Source organism: Aristolochia californica, unplaced genomic scaffold, assembly GCF_029961685.1.
Source record: "Aristolochia californica isolate CCGP_79_NKW_82.1479 unplaced genomic scaffold, dmAriCali1.0.hap1 SCAF_10, whole genome shotgun sequence".
Classification (NCBI taxonomy): Eukaryota; Viridiplantae; Streptophyta; class Magnoliopsida; order Piperales; family Aristolochiaceae; genus Aristolochia; species Aristolochia californica.
Window position 1 is genome coordinate 28132589 of NW_027181771.1, and position 5132 is coordinate 28137720.

Here is a 5132-nt window from a genome sequence, read left to right on the forward strand (position 1 = left end):
CAATTTTATGTAAAATGTATGTATAATTTTATATACAATTTATTTGATATATATTTTTTGAAGGGTTTTAAATGTATGTTGAAGCTCGAGCTCGGCTCAAAGCTCGACTCGAACTCGGTTAAAAATTTTGGGCTCGAGCTCGATAAAATTTTAGGCTCGAGAAAAGGCTCGGCTCGAAGCTCGGCTCGAACATAGGCAGGTTCGGGCTCGGCTCGATTCGATGCCACCCCTAGCCATAGATATTGACTCAACTCCACCAGAGTCATATCTCTCTAGAAGTACTAATGTAACAGAAGTGAGCCTAGATGAAGGTACCCTAAATGAGGATGAAGGTGACTTTATCCATAGTTCAAAAAGACAAAAAAAGTCTCATGTATGGTGGGAATTCAAAGAAGTCTCACTTATAGAATTTTCATGTATTCATTGTAAAACCAATTTGACTATTATTAATAGTGGAATGACCACACATATGAGTCGACATTTGAAACGATGTCCTACTATAAAAGTGGAAAACAAAAAGTCATAAACTTTCAACCAGTGGGGTTTAATGTTGATCAGAGTCCATTTGGTCTTCCTTTAATGGATTTTTTAGAAAAATATGATCAATTTAGAATGAGAGTACTCATTGATCATTGGTTTCTTATGCATGAGCATCAATTCATGATGGTAGAAGATAAGGATTTAATTTTTTTAATGAAGATGGCAAATGTGAATTATGAAAAAATATCTTGTATGACCATTAAGAAAAAGTGTATGGAGGTGTATGAGGTAGAGAAAAAAAATATAAAACTTTATTAAAAGAGATTAATAAGATTAGTCTTACCACAAATCTTTGAAAGTCCCAAAATCAAAAGATTGAATACATGGTTATTATTGGGCATTTTATTGATAGTAATTAGAAGCTACAAAAATGAGTCTTGATTTTTGTGCATGTTCCTCCTCCTCCTCGTGGTGTTGACATAGCATATGTTATTTACAAGTATTTGAAGATTGGGAAGTTGAAAATAAAGTATTTAGTATTTTAGTTGATCATTTTGTATATAATGAAGTTTGTCTGAGAGTTCTGAAAGATGATTTTTCAAGAAATAGAAAATTGGTTTGTCGTAGAAAGTTATTTCATGTGCATTGTTGTGCTCATATTTTGTATTTATTAGTCCAAGATGGTCTTGCTCAAATTAAGGATATCATTGAGAATGTACGTGAGAGTATCAAATTCAAAAAATCTGTCTGAGGGCAGACTTCGCGTTTTTTTTCTGAAATTGTTCAACAACTACAACTAGGAGAAAAAAAGTTAGTTATTGATTGTCCAACTCATTGGAACTCCACTGATGACCTGTTATCATATGCATTAAAATTCAAAGATGTATTTCCTAGACTTCAAGATAGAGAACCATCTTGTGATTGTTTGCCAAATCTTGATGTATGGAAAAGGTTGAAATGGTGTGGGGGATTCTCGAAGTTTTTAATATAATCACTAATAGAATTTTTTGGAGTGACTACCCTACTTCTAATTTGTACCTTAGTGATGTATATAGGGTAAAAGAAGTTATGAAATTTCATTCTACAAATGATTTTTTTTTTCATTAGAACAATGGTTAGTAGAATGAAAGAGAAATTTGAGAAGTACTGGGGTGAATGCAATTTGTTGATGGTTGTTGCTTCAATTTTGGATCTAAAGGTCAAATTAAGATTGATCGAAATGTGTTTTCCAGAGATATATTCGGAGGAGGAAGCTACAATGAATATAAACTTAGTTCGACGGACCTTATGTGAGATTTATGATGAACATGTATTTGTATATAATGTGGAGATTAGTAATGAATCGATTTCTTTAAGTACTTGCTCTACGGGTGTTTCCACAAGTCATTAGTCACATTCTTCATCAAGTTTAGGTTGGTCAAAATAAATGACTTATGTAAAAAAAGTGGAAGTGGTGAATTCACCAAGGTTAGAATTAGAAAATTATCTTGAAGAAGGTGTGTATATTTGTGAGGAAATGTCACAATATGATTTTGATGTTTTAGAATGGTAGAAAGTGAATAATTTGAAATTTCGCATATTATCTAAGATGGCAGCAGACATTCTTATAATTCCCATATCCACAATAGCTCTAGACTCAACCTTTAGTGTTGGTGGTAGAGTAATAGACCTATATCGTTCTACCTTGGCACCGAATACAGTTCAAGCTTTGATTTATGGTAGTGATTGGGTTCGATCTCTTCACGGTGTCAAGAAGAATCAAAAGATGAACAATTAAGATTATATTTTAGTAAATTTTTTAGTTTTATTATTAAATTATTGTTTGATGATTACAGCCTCAAAAGAAAATTGTGGAGATAACGCTGCCAGTTACTTGATTTTTCATCTTGTTAAGTTGTCGAGCCTAATTAACACCTTACGCTGAGTTGGTCATAGTAAGGTCATTGTGGGGGTTAGAAGGGTGGCGGGAAGCCCCCCTACCGGGGGTGAGGGAACGGAGCCTCCGTCCGATCCACGATATATTGACTGCCATTTTATTAAGGGCAGTTTTGGAATTTCACTCTTGTAATGCGGTTGCCCAGCATTCTCTTTAAATTGGGGAGCACCACTATTAGGGTTTTATGATCTTAATCCAAGGAACATCTCGAGTTGCAAACCTAGAGGTTAGAGAGAAACACCTGTAAGTGTACGATTTCTCTTGTAAATTATTTTATCTTCATAGTGGATTACTACAACGGCAGAAGATAGAACGTAGTCTCACCTTTAGGCGAACTTGTATAAATCTTGTTGTACTTTTCCATGCTTATTTTTCCCTTCTTCCGCATTTATTATTATTTCTCTCCATAGTTTAAAATTAGGGCATTTAATTTCTAACAAGTGGCATCAAAGTTTTGGTTCGTGATTGAGAGCAATGGCTGGCGGAGAAGGATCAACACTTGGAATCAACAAGTTCGATGGTATGGATTTTGCGTTCTGGAGGATGCAGATCGAAGATTATCTGTACAGTAAAAAGTTGCACGCACCACTTCTGGATATGAAACCAGAAGGTATGAAAGATGATGAGTGAAATCTCCTCGATAGACAGGTATTAGGAGTAGTCCAATTAACACTGTCGAAAACGTTGCTCACAACGTGGCGTCGAAGAAAACCACAGTGGGGATGATGATGATTTTTTCTAACATGTACGAGAAGCCTTCTGCAAATAATAATGTACATCTCATGAAAAAACTCTTCAATTTAAAGATGACAAAAAATTCATCAATAGCATCACATTTGAATGAGTTTAGCACGATTGTAAATCAATTGACCTCAGTTCAAATTAAATTTGATGATGAGGTTTGTGCTTTAATTCTTTTGGCGTCTCTGCCAAATTGTTGGGAGCCTATGAGGGTTGTGATCAGCAACTCAATAGGCAATGGGAAGTTGATCTTTAATGATGTTCATGATACCATTCTTGTTGAGGAAGTTTGTAGAAAAGATTTTGGAGAATCGTCGACATCTAATTCTGCCCAAAGTGTCAATACTAGGGCAGGAACTTCGAGTGGAATTCCAACAAGAGCAACGGTAGAGGGAAGTCAAGGAATGGAAGAAGCAAGTCCAAATTCGGCAGGAATGTGGAGTGTTGGAATTGTGGCAAATCTGGTCACTAAAGAAAAACTACAAAGCACTGAAGAAGGATTAAAATAAAAACGATGTTACAAATGCAGTGACTGAAGAGCTACAAGATGTTTTACTCTTGTCGGTTGACAACCCTATTGATTATTGGGTGTTAGATTCTAGAGCTTCTTTTCACACCAATGCATGCCATGAGATCATGGAGAATTATGTTGTTGGAGATCTCGAGAAGGTGTATCTTGTTGATGAAAATCTTTGAACATTGTTGGTATTTGTAATGGTAGTTTGAGGATGTCAAATGGGTCGATGTAGAAAATTCACAAGGTGAGACATGTGCCAAAACTTATGTGTAATCTAATCTCAGTAGGGCAACTTGATGATGAAGGTCATAATATGACTTTTAATATTGTTGCCTGGAAAGTCACTAAGGGAGCCATGGTTGTTGCACGAGGAGTTAAAACTGAAAGTCTTTACATAACTTCCAGTTATAGAGACGCGGTTGCAGTTGCTAATGTTGTTACTGATTTTAACTGGTGGCATTATAGGCTCGATCATATGAGTGAAAAGGCAATGAAAGTGCTTCAGTCCAAAGGGAGGCTACCAGGGTTAAAAACTATAAACAACAATTTGTGTGAAGGTTGTATTTTCGATAAACAAAAGAGTGTTAGCTTTTCTTACGCTGGAAAGGAGCAAAAGACAAAAAAATTGGAGTTGGTTCACATAGATGTGTGGGGGCCTTCAATTGTTACTTCCCTTAGTGGTTCTAACTACTATGTGACATTTATTAATGATGCAAGTAAAAAGGTATGGGTTTATTTCCTGAAAAAGAAATATGATATCTTTGATACCTTCAACATGTGGAGAGCAATGGTTGAGAATGAGACTAATTTTAAGGTGAAATGCTTGCAGTCAGATAATATGAGCGAATACATTGATAATGATTTCAAGCGGTATTGTGTTGATAATGGAATCAAGATGAAGAAGACCATTCCTGGAAACCTCAATAGAATGGTGTGGTAGAGAGGATGAATAGGACTTTGACTCAGCATACTAGGAGCATGAGATTACATGCGGGACTGCCAAATATGTTCTGGTCTGAGGCTACTAGCACCGCTGCCTATTCAATCAACAGAGGTCCCTCAACACCATTGGATTGTAAAATACCATAAGAGGTATGGAGTGGCAAAGATGTAAAGATTTTGCTGTTAGAAGTAAATTTGATGCTAAATCTCACATATGTTTCTTTATTGGCTATGGTGGTACCGAGTTTGGTTATCGCTTCTGGGATGACCAAAGTCGTAAGGTTATCAGGAGCAAGGACGTGATCTTCAATGAAGGAGCCATGTATAAAGATAGGTTGAGAACAAAGTCTAAGAGTACAAGTGATGAAGCCAAGAAGTTTAAAGTGATTCAGTTGAGAGATCTTCCTGTTATTGAGATGCAGAATATCGCTCAGGAAGACGAGGAAAACATACCCCAAAAGTAAATCAAGACATTCTTGTAACTGAACTTAGGAGATCTACCAGAACTAGCAGACC

The 5132-nt window shown here is 36.0% G+C and overlaps 1 pseudogene; it reads left to right on the forward strand.

Moving 5' to 3' along the window:
- The first annotated feature begins 1603 nt into the window (after nt 1–1603).
- LOC137943035 (zinc finger BED domain-containing protein DAYSLEEPER-like) lies at nt 1604–2257 on the forward strand (annotated as a pseudogene).
- Nucleotides 2258–5132: the final 2875 nt, after the last annotated feature.